At 44.4% G+C, this 20,955-nt stretch overlaps 1 protein-coding gene across 1 annotated transcript in view; it reads left to right on the forward strand.

The window, feature by feature from the left end:
- Galnt17 (polypeptide N-acetylgalactosaminyltransferase 17) overlaps positions 1 to 20,955 on the forward strand; it is a 418,231-nt gene that overhangs the window by 203,951 nt on the left and 193,325 nt on the right. The window lies entirely within an intron of this gene.

The following is a 20,955-nucleotide window of genomic DNA, read 5'->3' on the forward strand; positions in this document are numbered from 1 at the left end:
ATGAGCACAGATGGTACGAGGGATGTGCTCCACATTGAGTTTGATTGCAGTGATGAAGCTCCCTGACAACAAGGAACAAAGGAGAGGAAGCATTTATTCAGCTTACAATTCCAGGTCATCCATCATTGAAGGGATGTCAGAAAAGCAGGCGCTAGAGACAGTAGACCACATCATATCCAGAGTCAAGAGTAGAGAGAGATTAATGTACCCATTCCTAACTGCCTGCTCTTTCTACACTCAGCCAGCTTTCTTCACTCTTACACAGTTTAGGGTCCAGCCCAGGAAACAAACTGTGCTACCCACATCTGGCGTGGGTCTTCCCACCTCAGTTAACAATCAAGATAATCCCCCACAGAGACACCCATAGGCCAACCTGATTTAGGCAGTCCTCTATTCAGGGATTTCTTCCTGTTGATGCTAGGTTGTATCAAGGTGACATTTAAAACTAACCATCACAGTCTGTGAGAATGGAGAGAGAGAAAACAAACAAACAAACAAACAAACAAACAAAAGGGCTGTTGTAAGCCAAAGGAGATGAAACTCACCGTTGGAAACCTCGGAGTCTGTGTGGAGTTGAGAGTAGCCTGAACCAGAATTGAACTAGCAAGTGCCAAGATTGTCAGCAAAGGTGTTTTTTGTTTGTTTGGTTGGTTGGTTGGTTGGTTGGTTTTGGTTTTGGTTTGGTTTGGTTTTGCAGGAATTGTTTGGATGGGACACTGGGGGACAGGTGGGATGGAGTTGTGCAACTTTTTACCATAAGGTGTTTTATCACCAGAACCTTCTAGAGCCCCCATTACTAAGGAAGTTCTGCTTTAAGAGGTGCATTATGGGAATGTGATGCTATTTATCCCAGTCTCACGGTGATTCTGATGAGAGTGTGGGGATCATATTTTAGAATCTCTGGATAAAATAATCAAGCCTTGGGTCTGGTTCTGAAGGTGCTGCTTCAGGTGGTGCTTCAGGACTGGTTAAAGATCAGTAGAGGGGCTGGTATAAAATGGCTCAGTGATTAAGAGCATTTGCTGTTCTTCCAGAGGACTTGAGCTCCAGCTCCAGGAGATCCGATGCCCTCTTCTGGCCTTTGTGTGTACCTGCACTCATGTGCCCATACCCACATGGAGATACAAATACATACACATAGTTTAGAAAAAATAAATAAATAAATCTATTAGCAAATGGTGATTAGTGAAGAAGAAAGCAAGGAGGGAAGTGTTTGATTCAGCCAAACTTCAATGACCCAGGCGACCAAAGTTTCTTTCTTATTGTTTCCATTCTCTAGTCTCCATATTGTCTCAAGTCTACAAACTTCTTCCTTTCACAGAATTCAGTGCCTTTTCTAGTGTCTTTGTTTTATTGAGTCATCCTTCATATCTACTCTTATGTAGATACCTTATATTTAATAACCCCATGCATTTTAATGACAGTACTAAATCCTAGCTGAACACCAATTGTGTGTATGTTTAGGTAGACTTGGGGTTGCATATATCTTAAGCCTCTGAGAGAATGATGTTTTCAAATCTCTTTCAATGTCTGCTTCTTTTCATAGCTTCTTAATAGTGTTTGATTTTTTTTTCTTTTTGTAGCTACAGAGCTGTGCTCATGTGCTGTCTATATTCACCACAGTTTTCACTATCACAGAATGCTTTCTTTATCTTAACAGCATTTTTTTCACCTGAAATTTAGTTCTTGAAGATTTATGGTGTTACTTTCATTTAACTTCTGTCCAAATTTGAGTAAAACATTCTCTTTCTTTTCCAGACTAGTAATTGTTTTCTGATATTAAAAGTAATGAATATTCTTTGTAGGAAAATGTGGGCATATCAAAAAAGCAAACATAATTGGAAAAAACAAACACTGCAGCCACTAAACAAAGACAAACTGGTTTATACTTTCTTCCTTTTAAGTGTAAACTTCATGTAGTTAAGATCTGATAATGCAAACAAGTTAGTATTCTGCTTTTTTTCCCTGCCTCCTCCCCGAGATGTAAAATGTAATCACTTGTGTTTTATTATACAAGTGACTACAGACATCATTCTAAGGATGTCTGAGCGGTCCACCCTGAGGTTATGCTGTGGTCCCAGCCGGTCTCAAGCGGTAAGGAAATAGGGTGGGGATACACTGCCATGGCGGGACCTGTGCTCTTTCCCTTGTTAGGCTGCTTATTTTTTTTTTTTTATTTTTAAATTTATTTACCTTATGACTATGGGTGTTTTCCCTGTGTATATGTCTGTGTGCCATGTTTGTGGCTGGTGCCTCGGAGGCCATAAAAGGGCATCAGACCCCCTAGGACTGGAGTTATAGATGGTTGTGAGCCACCACACGGGTCCTGGAAATTAAACTTAGGTCCCCCGGAAGAGCAGCCAGTGCCCATTACTGCTTTGCCACATCTCCAGTCCCAATTAAAAATTTAAATTATATTTAATTTTTTAGGGGAGTGACACTGCACACATGATAGTGTGCACTTTGAAGTCAGAGAGAAAACTGTGGAGACTGGTTTTCTCCTCGCATCCCTGCTCCTGAGGGATGGAACCCAAGCTGTCAGGCTCAGTGGCGGATGCTCCTATCCAGTGAGCTGCCTCTCTAGCCTGGAGTGCTTTACTTTCATGGGAGGTCATTCTTCATTCAGGTCACACATTGGCACTGAGTATTAACCTTCAATGGCCTTGTTTATCTTTTGGGGAAATTTACAGACTGTGTTACCCCACATCTGTGATACATTAGGTTCAAGTAGTGTGCAAGTCTTGTGCTTGATCCATCACACCAAATCACTCAGGCAAAACTAGCCGATATATTCTCCTTGTTGGATCTGGCTTCTCCTCTCCTGGCCTGATAGGATTTGGCAGCGTGGTCAGTTTCCTTCTGGAAATAGTTCTGTTGATATACCTCCACACCATTCTGATTCCACTTTAAGCATTCATTAGCCAGGCCTAAGGAAGCAGAGAGAGGAACAGGCCTTTCGAGGACTCCAAGAAAAAGAGAAGCTGAGGCAGGAAGATCAAGTCCCAAATACATTACATACTTTTTTCTATTTTTTTATTCTATTATTTTTTTATTTATTTCAATTTATTCAGTTTGTATCCCAGCTGTAGCCCCCTCCTTCACCCCCTCCCAATCCCACCTTCCCTCCCTCTTCTCCCCCCATGCCCCTCCCCAAGTCCACTGATAGGAGAGGTCCTCTTCCCGTCCATCTGACCCTAGCCTATCAGGTCTCATCAGGACTGGCTGCACTGTCTTCCTCTGTGGCCTGAAATGACTGCCTAACCTCCAGGGGAGAGGTGATCAAAGAGCTGGCCACCGAGTTCATTGCATACTTATTTTAAGATCAGCCTAGGCAACATATTCTCAAATATTTTATGAAGTACAAAATCTCGGAATATAGATAAGCAGTAGAGCCCCTGCCTAGAGTCCCCAGTGAGGATGGGGTGTGCTCATTGGTAGACAGAGAATCAGAGGAGAGTACCTGAAAATGTGATAACTCGGTGTGTCTGCCTGAAGTCTCAGTGCTCCACGGCGTAGCTGATCTCTGCTCTACTGTCATTCGGAGCTCCTTCCCCCATCCTTCTGGCAGTTTCTTGCTTCCTCTCTGACACTTCACTCCTATGGCTTTCTTTTTCTCAATTGTTGTGCCTATGAGGTAAAGTACCACATCTAGAAGCTTCATGAGGAGAGTTTGGGGCTGAGATAATCGTTTAAGACCAAGTCTAAAGATGCCATTCTCCCTGTCTTCCATGTGATGAGTGGCACGGTGGAGTTAAATGTCACTGTCTTTAAGAATTTGGCAGCTTTGCTCTGGAATTTTCCTTCTGCTGTTTTTAGAGAACAATCAAAGACATTCTGATCCCTGATCTTTTGCATGGAAGCTTGTAGAATCTTTTTTTTTCTCCCTAGAACTTTGAATGTTGTTACAATGATGAACCTGGTATGAGTCGAGTTTCTTCTAGAAGACTGACCCAAGTGTAAATTTAGGTTGCTTTCTATTTTCCATTTGTGTGTGTGTGTGTGTGTGTGTGTGTGTGTGTTTGGGGATCACCTGTTTCTGCCTTCCAGGTCTAGAATTGCATGTGGGCCACTAGGGCCACCATATTGACTGGGTTTCAGGGGATCCCACCTCTGACCTTCAAGCACTTTAACTATTTATTTATTTATTTATTTATTTACTTACTTACTTATTTATTTTGAGGCAGGGCTTCTCTGTGTATCCATGGCTGTGCTAGAACTCACTTTGTAGACCAGGCTAGCCTCCAACTCAAGAGATCTGCCTGCCTCTGCCTCTGCCTCCAAGCACTGGGATTAAAGGCATGCCTGGCTTGCCCTTTAACTTTTAAAAAATCAGCCTCCAGATTTTTTTAAAGACTTTTATTTTCATTTGTGTGCATGTGTGTGTTTACATGTGGTACGTCCACTGTGTGTGTACATGTACCCCTGTTGTGCCAGAGAAAGGCTTCAGATGATTTGCAATGGGAGTTATGGGCAGTGGGTTCTACAAACCAAATTCAGGTGCTCCAAAAGAGCAGCAAGTGCTCTTACCCACCAAATCAGCTTCCCAGCCCCTAGACTTTTCAACAATAGGGTTTTATCCTGTTCTATGGGAAGACCTCAAACTCGTAGTGATCCTCCTGTCTCTCAAGGGCCGGGGTTACAGGAATGGTGGCTGTATCTGGGTTTGTTTGTTTTATTTTTGCAAATTTTCACTTTGAAACCCAGTCTGGCCTGGAACACCTGAACTTCCTGTCTCTGCCTCCTGTATGCTGGGACACAGGTGTACATCAAAACACCTATTTTTTTTCATCAATTTATATTAACTGTATACAGGAATGGGTTCCGTTATACCATTTCATGCACACAAATAATATTCGCTCTATTATGACTCTTTCCCATTCCCTTAGCTTCTTTTTTTCCCCTGCCACCATCCTGAGAGTCCCCCTCTACTTAAGCATTTTTCTCCTACCCATCGGTTCCATAGGTGGGAGATTACACCCTATCCTGGTTAGCCTGAATTCTCAACACAGTCTGCAGGCATCTGGACAGAGAGCCTTAAGAAAGGGCTAGCCCAGATGAGATTGTGACCATTTCTGTGGACGGTTTGTTTTGACTGTTAATTGATGCAGAAGGGCTCAGCCCGCTGTAGGCTGCGAAGTCCTTAGGGAGGTGGTCCTGGAGTGTGTAAGAAAATGGCTAAGCACGCGCCTTCAGGTGAGGCAGCATACGGCGTTCCTCCACAGTTTTACTTCAGCGTCATGTCTTGAATGCCCTCCCGGTGTCTATGAACGGTGGACTGTGACCTGGGAGTGTGAAACAACTTTCCTCCACAAGATTCTTTTTGTGAGAATGTTTTGCCATAGCAACAGATGAGAAACCAGAACACTCTCCTCGTGTGCTCTTCCTTCCTCATTCCATGACTCCCATCGTCCCAACCTTAGAGGTCTTAGCTCAGAGGTTCCCAATCTGTGGGTCGGGACCTCCTTGGGGGGCTCACATACCGGATATCCTACACCTCAGCTATTTACATAATGAGCCATAACAGCACCAAAACTGCAGCCATGAAGTAGCAGTGAATGTAGTTTTATGGCTGGAGTCACTATAACATGAGTAACTGTATTAAATAAAGGTCACAGCATTAGGAAGGCTGAGAACCACTGATTTACTCAACCCTCTAATTTCTCCATCTTTCCTTAGAAAAGTCCTTTTATTCTGTCAGCTTCTTTTCTTTCATCTTCTACCTTTCTCTTCCACTGTCTTGAACTTTTTCTGCTCTCATAGCTTTAGTTTCAAAAGTATTCTTTTTTATTATTATTATTTCCCCAAAGTTCCCTTTTATAAGATATTGTCTTGACTTAATGGAAGCAATATGTTTTCTTATTCCCTGCAGGATGGCAATACTTTTGTATGAGTGTGCAATTTTCCTTTTAGTTTTTCTTCCTGAGCTGTCTGTTTCCACAAATGGCCTTTCTCAGGCTGGTCTTTACTTTTTATCTTCTGATTTAGAAGCCTGGCCCAGCTGTCCAAGATGTCCATTGAGCCTTTTTTTTTTTTTTTTTCTCATAGTGACCCACTTAAACTGCACTTGAACACCCAAAAGTTAGGGGAAGAGAGGAGATTTATCAGTTAATGAGCACCAGAGCTCAGTCAGAGAAAGCAAACAGAGTCCCAGAGATGGTGATGATTGCTGTTCAGGACTCTGTACTGTTTAGCTCAACACTTCCGATGGTTAAAACGTCTCCTCTCATGTTGTTTTATCCTAATTTTAATTTATTTGTGTCTTCGTTCTGAGGTGTTGCGGATGAAACCTGGCACCTTGTTGAGCTATGCCCCAGCCTCTCACAGGGATGAGTCTACACTTGGGCTCTGCCATTGAGCCAAATCTCTGGCCCCTTCCTTAGTGGGGAATTCCAGGCCAGCAGTCTGTCTCTGAGCCATATTCCCAGTCCCTCACTGGAAGATTTGAGACAGGTATTCTACTGCCGAGGTACATCTCCAGCCTTGGTAATTTTTGTTTTGTTAGGGCAGTGTCTTATTATATAGCCCACACTGGCCTTCAACTCATATTTCTCTTGTCTCGTTTTTCCCAGTACTGGGTCTCATAGGTGTCTGCCACTATATCTGTTGCTTATCATACATTTTATCAAGTTGATTAGACACTAGCATTGACTAAAACCTCCAAAACTGCGATCTAAAATAGACTATATATCTTAGGGAAAAAACCACACCGTTATATTCAAGGCATTCATTGGCTGGAGTTCCATCTGACTTCAGCTGCTTCCTATTGTGCTTCTATGTAGTTCTATATATATATATATTCTATTTATATATATAAAATCTCTCTCTATATATATATACACACACATATATACCTATATGTATGTGTGTATGTATGCATACATATATATATGCATACATAAATACTTATATATGTATATATATGTAAAGACATGCACTTTAGAACCGGAAAGTTGACTAACACCCCACCTGCTACCAAGCATCACCTGGTTGGTTTCTGTGTGATCGGGCTGGTTATATAACTTGTCACTGATGCTGTCTTTACGATAATCACACCTGGCAGTGTCCTCTCTTGTTCAGTTGTGTTCAGAAGTTGAAAGCAGGACAGGTAGGGTTAGAAAACTTTTTTTTTTTTTTTTTTTTTGAGTGGAAGGTTCTACTCTCTGGTCTTCCAGAAAGGATTTGGAGAAGCATCCACCTGGCATTGTCTGCTTTTCTTCTGGGCTCATAATTGTAGAGATAGAAGACGTCTTGTGTTTGGGGAGATAACATTCTCCCAGTGTTGGTGAGGCTCTGATTGACAGAGGTGGGAGATACGGCGTTATCACACAGCTCCACGCTCGGCCAGGCACTCTTCCTGTGAACAGCACCTCCCTCTCCTCCTGCCTGGAAAGAGCTTCCCTAATCATAAATGATTCTTGTTGTCGCCTCCAACCGGATCACGGCACTGTGTCAGCGCCTGCTCAGGGGCTCTGTCATCGCAGCTAGGTGACACATTTGCATTTCCGTGCCTGTGCTTTCAGGCTGTGTGATGAAGGGGATGGTAGGCACTGTGTAGAGTTACCTCTGAGAGATTGGAGGCGGTGGGGGGCAGGGCGGAGAAGAAGCCCAACCAAAGCTTTCTTTGCCACTTGGCTTTAAGAAAGAAAAAAGAGAAAAGAAGGGCTCAGAGAGGTGACTCAGTGGAGAGCGCCTGCTGCTCCTGCAGAGGACCTGAGCTTGAGTGGCTCACAAATGCCTGTAATTCCAGCTCTAGGGGAGGTGACCCCTTCTGGCCTCCATAGGCACCTGCATCCACTTCTGCGCACACACACACACACACACACACACACACACACACAGAGAGAGAGAGAGAGAGAGAGAGAGAGAGAGAGAGAGAGAACAAACACAGCAGCAACAAAAACCACTTAATCTGAAAAAATATAAATGTGTAGGAAATGGTGAAAGGATGTACTGAGTTCTTTGTCCCTCTCCCTCAGTTTCCCCTAATGGTAATGTCTTACACAGCTCTACTCCACCGTTATATTCAAGGCATTCATTGTCTGGAGTTCCATCTGACTTCAGCTGCTTCCTAGTGTGCTACTATGTAGTTCTATATATAGTTTTATTTGTTTGTTTTTCAGTTGATGAAGATGCATCCCAGGGCCTCATGAAACCCATCCCTGGGAGACTCTATGCAGGTGCTCTGCTGCTGGGCAGTAACCCCAGCACCTCTCTGGGGAGTTCTTGGAATTCACCCACTGAGCCACACTCAGCCCCTTACTTGGGGGTTCTAAGCAAGTCCTCTCCCAGTGAGATAAGCACTTAGGTCCCTTACAGAGAGATTCTGGTCCTGATTTTCTGTTCACCTTGTTTGTTGTTTGTTTGTTTCTTTCCTTCTGAGACAGTGTCTCTTATTTGTCAGTACCTTGATCAGACTAGCTGTTCAATGCACTCCGGGGAAAGGCAGTTTTCCTTTCCAGGTCTTGGATTACATCACCATATCTAGCTTGGCTTGGTTTGGGTTGGCTTTGCTGTGCTGTACTTTGCTTTCCCTTTCCTTCCTTTCCTTTTCCTTCCTTCCTTCTTTTCTTTAATGTGAATTCTAGAGTATTGGTCATATATATATATGTGTGTGTGCGTATATGTAGTATAATAGTTCTCAATCTGTGGGTCTCAATCCCCAAAGGACCATCAGAAAGCACAGATATTTACATCACAACTCACAACACTAGCAAATTACAGTTATGAAGTAGCGACAAAAATAGTTTTATGGTTGGGTGTCACCATAACATGAGGAACTGTGTTAAAGGGTGGCAGCATTAGGAACCAGTTGAGAACCAGTTGAGATCCACTGTTGTAGAGCAAGTATTATTCTGAGTTGTGTCCCACACTCCTGTTATATAACTTGATATGTCCCCCTGAGGTAGAAAGAGATGTGTCCATTTCTACAAGCTGTTTGTAGAACACTCATGCAAAACTTCAGTGTGGATATTTCCTGGAAACCCACATGAGCATTCTACTTGTGCGCTGGACTCTCACCTACAATGCCAGAGAAAGGGAATTGGTCACATGACTCGCTTTAGTTATTCCATCCCTGGCTGCCAACTGCATTTAAAGAAAACTCAAGGAAGGTGCAGCCAGAGCCGAGATGCCTCCCCGTGGTCTTGAGAACTTTTCATGTCCTCCGTTTTGTTCTGTTTTTGCTCCTTAATGATGGCAACTCCTGCTATTTCAAGGAAAGAGGTTTGCTGGCTTCAGAGCATTCAGAATCAATATCACAGTAAATAAGAAACGTAATGAAAGAAAAACGCACTCCAGCCTGTAGACAAATTTTATCATTTAAATTCACATGTTGTTAGTGCTGGCAGATACCAGATTTTTTGACCTCTCTCTCTCTCTCTCTCTCTCTCTCTCTGTGTGTGTGTGTGTGTGGTGTGTGTGTGTGTATGCAAGAGTAGGTCAGAGGACAGGCTCAGTTACCATTCCTCATGTGCTAACTACCATTCCTTCCTTTCTTCCTTCCTTTCCTTTCCTTTCCTTTCCTTCTCTTTCTTTCCTATCTCCTTTCCTCCCCCTCTCACTCTTTCTCTTTATTTCTCTCTTCTCCTTCTTTCCTTCCCTCTTTTTAATTTATTATTATTATTATTATTATTATTATTATTATTATTATTATTATATAGATCTTGCCACTCTTCTGAAACTTACCAAAGCTTGCTGGCTGTAAACCCTTGAGATCTGCCTGTCTCCACTTCCCCAGAACTAGGATTACAAGCTTACGCTGAGCATTACTTCTTTTAAAAAAATGAGTTCTAGGAGTTGAATTCATGTCCTCATGATGGCACAGCAAGTGCTTTACCTACTGATCCATCTTTCTGGGCCTTGAATGCTTTTTGCATGGGTAGGATGGCCAGTGTCATCTTATGTTGGGATAACCGCTGTAGACACCAGGAGGCTCCATCAGATTCTGTAACTTGAACTTGCTTGTTTTTTTAAAAAATAAAAAGATGTGTTTGTTGGTTGGTTGGTTGGTGGGCATGCCTGCCACAGAACATGTGAGGTAATCAGAGGACAGTTGGGTGGTCAGTTCTCACACAGGGGTGCCAGGGATGGAGCTTGGGTTGGCAGGCCCATCTCACTGGCACTGGAGGAGGAACAGACTAAACAGACAGCAGGCATTTTTTGACAGTACAGTTGAAAGCCATAGAGGTTTTCCTTTCCCTGGTGGCCCTCATGGCTGCACAGCTTTGAGCAGTGTATTGAGTTCAGTGCTTTGGTATTCTGAACCGCCTGTCTTCTGCTTTCTTCGTGCATCTTTCGCTTTCTTGTTTCCTTCCTTTTATCTCGCCACAACGTTGCCTGTAAATGCTCTCAGATACCGCAAAAACATCCCTTTTAAACCTTCTCCATTCTTCTTGAAGCGTCTTGCTCTTTCCCCCTCATCTCATTCCATCCCTTTTCTTCCTAGTCAACAAGCACATTATTTAAGTCTGTAAACCTGTGAGATGCTCAAAGAATAAAATATGTAAGATAGCCATCTTCTGTCTTACTGCATTCTACGTGTGTGTGCATGTGTACACATGTGTGTGATACTCATGCATGTGTGGATGTGTGTCCACATGTGTATAGGCACCCTTGTATATACATGTACATGTATGTGCTTGTGTGTGTATGTGTGGAGGCCAAGTGCTGATGCTATGCATCTTCTGTCAGCATTCCCCTCTTTATGCACCGAGACAAAGTCTCTAACTGAACCCAGATCTCCCAGGCTACTACTAGTCTAGTGAGCTAGCCTAGTGAGCTAGTTTGCCCCAGGGCTCCCTTGTCCCTGCCTCTCATGTGCTGGATTACAGGCAGCCACCATACCTGCCTGGCTGCTACTTGGGTTCTGAGAATTGGAGTTCAGTCCTCTAGTTTGCACACAGTAAGCACCTTATCTGTTGAGCTAGCCCCATAGCCCAGTACCAACGAAGCATTCCTGCATGTGTCCTCAGTCTGGATCGACTTTGATCTAAGGATTTCAGAGGTGGACATGTCCGTGTCTCGGCAATGGGAATGTCACAAGACTTTTGTGACACCATGACTCATTCACTCTGGTGGTGTGATGATTCATCTATTGCCAGTCACCTGGGAGACATACTTCTGTGTGGATGCTCGTTTTTAACCTCTTTTTTATTTGGGATTCTTTAAAGCCTCTCCCTTCCTCCCCCACACAACCCCAGGTAGGAGAGAGAAGGTTAGTGGGGAGAGGGGTCCCCTTTACTTCTCCCAGCTGTTTAGAGTCAGTGGGTTCTTATCGGGCTATACCAATGGCGCTATACCAATGTGTATCAATAGCAAACGCAGCCAGTGTCTTCCAAGCTGCTGTGGTAAGACATTTCTCTCCATCTGTCTCTGGTCTCTCCTAACTGCCACATGACAGAACAGCACACCACACTTTCTCTCTCCCAGATCTTCAGAGTCCTAGACCACCACCCCCTCCCTGCTGCATGAGGCAGGCTGAGATGATTATCAGCTGTGGACAAACTAAAATCCCACACTTGGGATTAAAACAAAAACAGATTTACAGAACATAACTGAGTTTTTAAAGAATCAAAACTTCTATTACACCTCTGGTTGTGCCTGTGTGTCTCTGCTTATTTCCAGAGAGGTTTAACTTAGGACTGAAGATCCGTTCTGAACGTGGGCAGGGCTGTCTTCCACACTGTGGGGTCTTTGGATGACTAAAGTGAGCTGAGCCCCACTATTTCCCTCTCTCTGCTCCTGTATCCACTGAAATGTGAACAGGCAGCGTCACACTGCTGCTGCCACGGCAGACCAATTCCTTCCTAACTGTGCCATCTAAAGCCCAGAAAGTCCCCTCTGTGTCTCACTGGTGATCAGACCCTCTTGATCTGTTCATGTGCCCTGCTGTTGGAAACATCGATGACTGTCTGTGGAAGGCAACCTAGAAGGATCAATATCCATTTCCAGCCCAAAACATGAGCCTGTGCTTCTGGACCCTCACCCTATGAGTGATGTAGACCCTGTCCCCTTCACCACCAGGGATTCAAGTTCCGAAGGGAATGAGCTGCTGGTCAGCTCTAGTTGTTAGCATGTACAACTGAAACACCTGGGGCAGTCCTAGTGAGGGTTTGTCCACATTGGCTGGCCCGTGGGCATGTCTACAGGGGGGTTGTCTTGTTTGACTCTTAAATTTTCTTATGTTTATTAAAACTTTATTATAAAAAACTTGTAAGTAAAAACCATTACACAGTGAAACTGACCGGACCCAAAGTCCAATACATTTCAAAGGATCTCTATACAGTTAGAGTAGCCATTCTGAAGCTCTGGGACTTCACAATGGATTTTACATTTCCATTATTGAATATATTTTATGTACTTATCTACCAGTAAAAAAAAAAACAAAGCAAATAAAAAAATGAAAAAAATCCATGAGTAAAAACTAGAAAAGCAATTAGTTTTACATCTTCTTTTATGACTCAAGTGTATTCAGCCCTTCCTTGTCAGCCAATATTTACCTTTCCTTATTCCCTTTTATATATGTTATATTGAACATGTGAGGATTGTCTTGGTTGTTAATTGATTTGAGAAGACCCAGCCCACCGTGGGTGGCTCCATTCCCTAGGCAGAAGGTTTCAGAACTACATAAGAATAGAGAAATCAAGCTTAGCATAGGCAGGCAAGTGAGTGAGCAAGCGTGCATCTTTCTCTGCTCATGAATGGATGTGGTATGACTAGCTGTTTGAAGCTCCGGGACTGACGTCCATAATAACAGCCTGTAACCAGGATTTCGAGCTGAAGTAAATCTTTCTTCCCGTCAGTTGCTTGATGCCAGGTATTTTAGCACAGCAACAGAAATGTAACTAGGACAAAGGTCATGTATTTTTCTGGGTTCTTTACACCCATTTACATTTGTTCTTCATATGTCCCTGGGTAAGATGGCTACACACTGGTAACTTTTTTTTTTCAGGCAAATGTACTACAGAGCCTCTGGGAAAAGTGTGTCCTTAAGACAAGTCCATGTCAGGCGTCAGAAGGTTCCCATGAACAGACAGATGTCAGATTTAATAATTTCACAGGAGTAAGATGTGGGCCAACACATCACTTACAAATGTGATAAGCTTGGAAAGGTTACTGATGCCTCCTTAGTCCCTTTGCATTGCTACAGCAAAACACCAGAGACTAGATAATTAGTCAAGAGTGGAAATGTAGAATTTAGTGTTTATGGTTCTGAGACCTAGGAAGTCCCAGGTCAAAGTACCAGCATTTTAGATGCCTGGTAAAGGCCTGCTCTATTTTTGTGCCTTTATGTAGTGGAAAAGACCAACTAGCTTCCTTGGGCCTTTCATAAGGGTGCTTAGCCCATGCAGAAACCTCCCTGTTATATGCCATCTCTCATCAGGAACATTAGCTTTTATTGCTGTTGTTGAAACAGGGCCTTGTACATGATAGGTAGGAGCGTTGGCACTGAGCCGTGACTCCAGGTCATCACTGGAACAATTAGGCAGATGGTCAACCACTGAGCCACACCCTCAGTCCTTACTGGAAATTGTAGGCAAGAGCTCTGCTCCTGAGCCATGACTTCCCTGTGGGATTCTTGGTAGGTGCTCTACTGTTGACGCTCATGGGAGACTCAAAGTAAAGCTCTACCGCTGAGCCACACACCAGCCCCTCATTGGGGGATTCTAGGCAGTCTTCTACTTCTGAACAATATCCTTACCCCCCCTTTTAAATTTTATATTGAGACTTTGTGTCTCATTATATAGCCTAATCTTGCCTTAAACTCATAATCCTGCTTCAGCTCCTAAGTGCTGATATTACAGACACATCCCACCATGCACAGACAGGGGTTTGGTTTCTCGCTAATGAATATTGGGGTGACACACACCCTCTCTGCGCCTCCATTTTCTCATCTATAAACTGATGGTCATAATAGCCTTTTACGTCAACAGAGTTTCCAAGGGGGTAGGAAGAGTTGAAACAGGTAAAGTCACAGCTGCCTGTGGCCTTTAACAAAGACTCACTAAAGAAAGAATTGTGGATTGTTAAGGTTTGTGAGACATCCTCATTAGATTATGAAAGGGGGTCCAATCTCACTGAGAGGTGTATTCTGGGGCTTTTTTCCTGATTAGCTGACATTTTTACTCAGCTTCGTTAGCAATTTGGGAATATAAATATTTCATTAGTGATCATCCAAGCTGAGTACTTGGGATGTTTAAAATACAGCGATTATCAGGGTAGGCAGTCTGTCTTACTGAAGCTTTTGACTTCTGCTTGGCCTGGACACCCTTCACAGCCATCCAAAGGGCCCTACCTCTATGTTTATGTAGTTTGTAATGAAATTATCTTATTAGTTTTTAATTGTGTGTGTGTGTGTGTGTGTGTGTGTGTGTGTGTAAATGTGCATGTATGAATGCAGGTGCCTTTGGAGGCCAAAAGAGGGCATCAGAGCCCCTGGAGCCAGAGTTACAGATGGAAGTTTCCTGCTGTGGGTTCTGAGAACTAAACGGGTGCTCTGGAAGGGCAATATTCACCCTTAATCACTGAACTGTACCTCTACCCCACCCTTGCTTTTGTGAAACTATAAAAACAAGAGCTTTTGGTTTTTTGCATAAAGAAGATTGTCCCACATTTCTTTAGAAAAAAAAATCCTCATATTTTAAGCATTCATTGTGTTTGTGTACTAACAGGCTTGTGTGTGAGGGTACTTGTACACTTGTGTGAGCATGCATAGAGAGACTAGAGGCATTGTTCAGGTATTGTTCATCTTGATTTTTTTTTTTTTTTTGAGTCAGGGGCTCTCACTGACCTGGAACACACCAAGCAGCCAAAGAAATCCACCAGTCTCTGCCTCCCTAAAGCTAGGTTTATAAGCCATGACACTGCACATACATGGCTTTAAAAACACCGAAATTTATTATTTTTAGTTAGGGCGCTCTGTGTGTGTGTGTGTGTGTGTGTGTGTGTGTGTCCCTGGGTGTGTGTGCTTCTGGGTATATATGCACGTGAGAATGTGAGTGCTCATGAAGTCCACAGGAAGGTGTTTATCTCCTGGAGCTGCGGTTACAGGTAGTTCTGAGCTGCCCCATGTGGACTCTGGGAGCCAACCCGGGTCCTCTGTAAGAACAGAACATGCTCTTAATGGCTGGGCCCTCTCTCCAGCCTTGTGTCTGATTTTTAATATGAGTCCTGGGTGTCAGCATCATTTTTTTTTTCTGAGACAGAGTTTCTCTCTGTGAGTAGCCTTAGCTGTCCTGGACTCTGTAGACCAGGCTAGCCTAGGAACTCACAGAGATCTGCCTGCCTCTGCCTGCCCAAGTGCTGGGATTACAGGCCTGCACCCAGTTGTCAGCATCATGTTTTAATGCTTTTGTAGTAAGCACTTTACCCACTGAGCCATCGCCCTCGCCCCAACCCCAGTTTTGAAGAGAATGAGTAGAATATTTTTGTTCGTGGTTTATCATGGTCAGGCTGAAGGGGCTTTTAGCTGAGGTGAGGCACGCAATGGCCAGGAGAGGGTGCCAAGTGATGGTGGAGCAAGGATCTAAGAAGGCAGACCATCAGCCTTCAGCTGGCTTACTCTGTTTTGTCTGTTTGTTGTTTTATTTTTATGCAACACGCTAAGTGTGACTTTTCCTGGGTAGACACAACATGCTCATATCTATTCCCTCCAGAATGAGAATACAAGACAGACCAAAGTAATGGTTCTACCAAGGTCTGACTGGCAGGCCAATGAGCCTTCTGGGTGTTTCTAACAGTCGTGTGGCTGAGTGGTTACTCACAGGAGCAGCTATGACTCAATGCTCAAGTTCAGCTACATCACTGAGAAACCCACCCCAACAAGGATGGTGACTCATGGAAGCCGAGGCCCCGGAGCTCTCTTGCTTGACTTGCTGGCAGCTCAGTAGGTCTGAAAACCTCCCGGCAGCTCACCTAGCGAGTCTCTTCTCCCCACAGCTTCAGTAACAGTGAGGGGAAGAGTCTGGTAACTCTTATAATTTTCAACTTTCTCAGACATGTGAAGTTTCTTTACTTCCTGAGTCTCATTCTTCCCCCTTTCCTGGAGGAAATGGCTGCACAGCCATGGTAGGATGGCACTCTCATTGAAGATGGCCTTTCCTCCATCTAATCACCTCTGGAATTTTTTTTTTTTTTTTTTACAGACATACCCAAAGCTGTGTCTCAGTAATTCTTAATCTAATCAAGGCAACTGAAGATTAGCTAGGCATTGGTCTTGGTTCGGCTGCATTGCATATATTTAGTGAGCTGGTTATTTTAGGCATAAAGATCTTTTCATGCACACCTGGGAATCTAGGAATTTTTAGTCTATTTTTCGTAGCTGATTTGCACATACATAAAATACAAAAATATCTCAGGAAAGATGATGCTTGAGAAATGGAAAGTGTCCTGATGAATGTCTGTGATAAACTGTGTCTTCTGAGCTGAATGTCATTGAACCCCAGTCTCAGTGAATGGGGAGTCCTTGCCATGGGTGTGGCCAAAGGCTGGTACTGAGAATATTCTAGGGTATTAGCAAGATGTAAGAACTGGTACACCCACCCCCCAAAGAAGTATTGCAGTCTACTCACTCATTCATTCAGTGGATGACCCCACCTCTGCCAAACTCCTGATCCTTCTGCCTCTACCACCAGAACTCTGAGATTACAAATGTAGACCATAGTGAACCGTTTCCACTGGAAGGTCCCCCCTGAGAGAAGGACTGTTACCTAAGTGTCGTAGTAGATCCTTACAGATGGGGGATGGAGTAGTTGCCATCTTTTGGTGACTCAGGAGAGTACAGAGAACTGGCCAGGAGCAATGATCAACTATGTATCCATAGTTGATTGCTGGTGTCCTACTTGTCAACTTGACTTGGCCTAGAGTCACCTGAGAAGGGAATCTTAATTAAGGGATTGTTCAAGTCAGATTGGTGGTGGGCATGGTGTGGGGAGGAACATTTTCTTTATTTTTATTGGTACAGCCCACTGTGGGTGGCACCATTCCCTAGGTAGGTTGTCCTGGGCTATCTAGGAAGCTAGATAAGCATGAGCCTGTCAGAGTTTCAGCAAGGAGCATTCCTGGTGACTCCTGCTGTACTTCCTTGGCTGTGCTTGAGTTCCCTGGTCAGAGGTGATGCTGCATGGGATTGCAAGTGGGCCTGCCTTCAGGTTCCTGCTGCCCTTCCTCCATGGTGGTCTATGAACTGGAAGTGTTAAGTCAAATGAACTCTTTTCTTTTTTCTTCTAAGCTGCTTTTGTTTATCAGAGTTGTTTATCACAGAAAGAGAATAAAACTAGCATTGATTAGAGCACAGACAGACAGGCACACACATACACACAAGCACACACAAACAATTTTAAGAAAAACATCTTTTTTTTTTTTTTAAATGACCAAAGGGCAGCAAGATGGCTGAGCAAGTAAGGACACTTGCTGCACCAGCCCAATGACTGGAATTCAATCAGAACTCACGTAAAGGTAGAAGGGCAAAACCACCTCCACAGCATTGCCCTCTGACCCCCACACATGTGCCATGGCACACACACATCTCTCACTTTCTATGGAAATGATAAGCAAAATGTTTTAAAAGAATATCTTAGAGGCCGAAGATACGTCTCAGCTGTTAAGAGCACTTGCTGCTCTTGCAGAGGACCCGGGTTCAGTTCCCAGAACCCACATGGCAGCTCACAACCATCTGTAACTCCTCTATCAGGGGATCTGATGCCCTCATATAGACATACATGCAGGTAAAACATCAATGAATATAAAACTAATATATTGTTTTTTAAAGTACTTTTAAGGCTAGCAGACACAAGAGGCCATGTATTGTGTGAGCCTAATGAATAAGCAAATTCATAGAGGCAGAAAATGATATCAGTGGTCAGCAGGGGCTAGGACGGGGGTGGATGAAAGCAAGTGTTTAGAGCAGTGGTTCTTAACCTCTCTAATGCTTCAACCCTTTAAAACAGTTCCTTCCAACCATGAAATTATTATCTTGCCACTTCATAACTGGCTTTGCTGCTGTTATGAAGCATAATGTGAGTATCTGATATTTCCAATGGTCTCATGTGACCCCTTTGAAAAGGATGTTTGATCCATCAAAGGGGACACACCCCACGGGTTGAGAACCACTGCTTCCGAGGCTTCCGGGCTTATGACTGGGGCGATGGACCATTCCTAGGACACTGTGAATGCCCTTGGTGTTACTGACCTGAGCATTTTCAGATGTTGGGAATGGTAACTTTTCATTATGTGTGCATCTGCGACTTCCTGTGTTGGTGTAAGACCCCTCTGGGCTTCTGGCAAAACCCCGCTGACTGGCTGTGCTACTCCAGTGTCAAGACAAGCCAGGAAACTCGTGTTTTCACAGGCTCCTGGGTGGCTGGGACTCTGAGGGGCCCTGGCTTGGAGACAGGCACCCTTGCTCTGTTTTCTGACGGGAACACACCATATGTCCCCAGCTGCTACAGCCCACACGTTGTCAGGGAGCAGCAGGTCCCTTGACTCAGCAGCTGCGGGAAGACTGGTGTCAGTAATCAGAGTGGCATCGGGGGCGGGAGTGGGGGTGGGGGCTCATGATGGCAACAATAATCAAATTCTGGTTGGGCACTACAGTTGTCACCCACCTCTTACCTCATACGTACAAATACCTCGTATATATATACACAGTGAAACGTTACAGAAACAAATAGTTTGTTGGTTTTAAAGATTTTTTTTTCATCATTATGTGCCCACATAGTCATGTAGACAGAGACAACATGCACACACTTCTCAGGCTACACCTCAGACCTGCAATGCAAGCTAACGTGCTCGAACACTTTCGAGCTCAGACCAGTTTTTCATGTACTACACCTGGAGAGAGCAGGCTCTTTGATTACTCTCAGCCTGCAGCCCTACAGACTCTGTGAGCATGCAGGGGCGAGGTTATCCACTGTGGACCCTTGAACTGCCCCGGCCTGGGCAAATGGTCACACACACCTCCCAAGCCTGTGTCTGTGTGGCCCAGAGCTTCTTGCATCGATTTTGGAAGTAAGTGTAGCGAGTCTGCCGGGTTAGTCCCTGTCCCTGAACAGGGCTTTGAGACAGGGGACACCAACGGTGTATTCTGTGACCCTGTGGAGACAGCACAGGAGTCTGGGGGAGAATTCTGTGCTAACGTCCTCCCTGGTTGGTCCGTGCTGTCTGAACCCGTCTCATTCCGTCCCTAAGCCCGGATGACAGCTGCCGGTCTTATTACCAAGAAGCAGAGAGTCTCCCTGGCGAATTCCTACTCATCATGGGTGGCATTTGCCTCCTGCTCCCCAACTCCCCAAATACTGTTTATCAAAACCTTCAGCCACACAAGGATTCCCAAATGGCACCTGGCCAATTTAGTATTGAATTTTCTCTAGTCCTGGAAGGTAAACATTTATCTCCGCAGAAATAGGTTTTTGTTTTCTTCTCTGAATTTGTCTTGAGGAAAAAAAAAATTACATGAAGTGTTATTCTTTTTTTCCTCCTCAGTGTTGGGGATTGGACCAGGGCGCTGGTATGTCCTACGGCTGAGCGACCCCCATAGCCCTTTCTCGTTTGTGTGCCTGTGCGTCCATTCATGCACACACGTGCCTCCATGTTCGTGTTCATGTGGGTGTGTTGGTGTGTATCTTCTTCAGCCACCTTCTGCCTTACTAGAAACAGGCTTTCTCATTAAACCTGGGGCTGGGCTGCAGTCCAGAAGCCCAGGGATCCCCCTGTCTCTGCCCTCCCCACCGATGTTGGGGTTACAGGCTCATACCACCACCCTTGGCTTTTCATAGGTGCTGGAGATCCAGTCCCCAGTCTTCACGCTAGCACAGTGACTGATTTACCGCAGGCCCTCTCACAGCCCCACTTCTTTCTCAGAGGCTGTTTTCAAATGAAGAGTGTTTAATCCATTGCCACTGGCAGGACTTCCTGTTGGTCACATTATTAACTGTTTTCTGGTAGGCTATCTTTCTTTGCTCAGGTGAAAGAGTTCACCAGCCCTGTAGTGATACATTTTTCCATGTAATAGTGAATGTACGTCCCCTCGCCTCTGTGCCTAACTTTAAACCATTGTTGCCCTTAATACTCCTGCTCCAAATGGCTAGCTGAAGCACTTTCATCTGTGGCCTTTTTTTTTTTTTTTTTTTTTTTGTAACCTCTGGCATGGTTTCCTTGGACTATCTATACAGCTCTGAAGTTCCCATTCACATTTCTTAAAACTGTGTAGAGGGAAAGAAGAGAAATAAGAATAAATGTGAGAGGCCAAGAGATAACTCACAGGTGAAAGAATTTGCTGGAAAGCATGATAACCTGAGCTTGCTCCTCATGGCCCAGACAGTGGAAAGAGAGAAGCCCTTCCTGCAAATTGCCCTCTTGACTTCTATGTATATACCATGGCATACGCTGGGGTGGGGAAGGGTTAGTGTTTGAATAGGTGAGTTTGACATTGGGGGTGGGAGCACCGTGCACAGACTTCTGCTTCCATCATCCCAGTCCTTGACTGGCAGGGATTCTGTAACTCACCATCTTTTCTCCCTGTTCATCTGAATACCCCGTTCTCTCTTCTTCCGGAAACCACATGGCTATATCTTTAAGGAACAAAACCCATGACACAGAGAGGCCAGCCCCTACATATGCTGAAAACACATGCCTTTTAGTTGGCAAAAGCTGCTGTGTATCCTTAAGATGGGAAGAAACTGTATAGTATCTCCTAAAGGAACTTTCAGAGCTCTCTGCAACAAAGCCACATAATAGAGCCGTGTACAATTGTGCATGCCCCAAACTCTAGCACTGAGAGGGCAGGAGCAAGAGGATCCCTGAGGCCCCTTGCCTGGCTCATCTAGCTGAATCAGCAAGATCCAGGTTCAGTGAGCAATGCTGACTCATAAACAACAGGGTGGTGACTCACACCTTTGATCTCAGGGCTAGGGAGGCCAAAGAGGGTGTTGAGTTTTCTCTGACTTTTCATCCTATGTC

Source organism: Meriones unguiculatus, chromosome 4, assembly GCF_030254825.1.
Source record: "Meriones unguiculatus strain TT.TT164.6M chromosome 4, Bangor_MerUng_6.1, whole genome shotgun sequence".
In the NCBI taxonomy this organism is placed as follows: domain Eukaryota; kingdom Metazoa; phylum Chordata; class Mammalia; order Rodentia; family Muridae; genus Meriones; species Meriones unguiculatus.